The following is a 1,451-nucleotide window of genomic DNA, read 5'->3' on the forward strand; positions in this document are numbered from 1 at the left end:
TCCGACAGGGAAACATCTGGTTGTAATTTACTATAATACAGGATTTGTAACAAAGATGCAGCTAAACTGAATCAGAAGAGTTTCGGGGACTTTTTATTTTACGGGGTAGGGGGGGGGGGCGGCTTGTATTGGCACAATTATGAGAATATTACTGGCACCGTAATGGGGTTTTTTACTGCCCAGTCCCTTTAATAGCCGAACGATCATCTCCCCGCATTCGTTTGTCAATAGGCCATTTTATAGCCGGGCCATTAAACTGTTATGATGTCTTTCCCCTGCTGTAACCTCATCAGTCATGTAGTATCATTTCTGGATATTGCCTCTGATGGCGGAGTAGGTTCGTGCCGCTGATCTATGCAACCTGTTCCTCTCTTAGGGTCCTCACGGGTGAAATTGCCGCATGCACAGACCCTGTAGAGCAGCACATGGGCCCGTATTATGGTCCATGTTCTGCCATATGGTGCCTTCTCCCATAGAAGAGTTCATACCATGTGCCATGGAACTTTTTTTTTCCTTATAAATTTATATTAAAAAAAGACTGCTATGTGGCAATATATAAAATCGGGGGCACCTAGAGGTACAACGCCGATTTACGGATCTGTGTAGTCCGCATGCATTAGGCCTGTAGGGCATGCGGAGATATGTAGTTGGCCACTGCTTGCATAGTCTTGTAAAAGAGTACTGTGGTATTAGGTTTTACATAGAAGAGATGGGGCATAGTAAAAATAAAAACAGGATCCCCTTATTTGGTGCCTGAGTATGTCACAGCGCTGTTGGTCCCGTAGTCCCGTGCCGGTCTCTGTTTCCGTCACCGCAGCGATAGCGCGTTGTACTTGACAGGTGACTGGCAGCCCATCACCATGATGTCCATACTGACATGGTCAGTGATTGGCTGCCCAGTACGGCACGTCATTGCTGCGGCCAAGTAAACAGACACCACAAGAGCGCCCACGCAGGAGCAGTGGGTGATTTAAAGAGTAATTACGTGCCTATTGGTTATTTTTATCCATTTGTGGTTACTATAGGAGTTAAAGGTCAGAATGCTCCTTTAAATGGTAATCCAATACAGGGTCCCTCCAAACCTCCTCCTGTCCCTAGTGGCCATGATTGGAGAGTAGCCCTTCTACTGGATGTGAGTGACACCGCTGGCCCTCCATAAGTCAGTGGGCATTTGGGGTGTCACCTGTTGAGTCTTCAGGCATGTACAAAATGCTGCTTTCTGCTGGGGTTTCCCTTTAAATCTGTCATTTATCAGCGTGTTTGTCTGTTGCATATAATACAGAAATTATTTAACAGATTAAAAGAAAATCCAGAATCTTTATATTTTACTTTCAAAACTGGATGTTCCAGAACAGGATAAAGCGATGTGACAAACACCCGGAGGCCGGTGACTTTTACTCTGGTATTTCAGAATAGTTCCAAAGTCCTTCACAGCCGGGGTCAGAGCCGTC

This window comes from Rhinoderma darwinii, chromosome 12 (genome assembly GCF_050947455.1).
Source record: "Rhinoderma darwinii isolate aRhiDar2 chromosome 12, aRhiDar2.hap1, whole genome shotgun sequence".
In the NCBI taxonomy this organism is placed as follows: domain Eukaryota; kingdom Metazoa; phylum Chordata; class Amphibia; order Anura; family Rhinodermatidae; genus Rhinoderma; species Rhinoderma darwinii.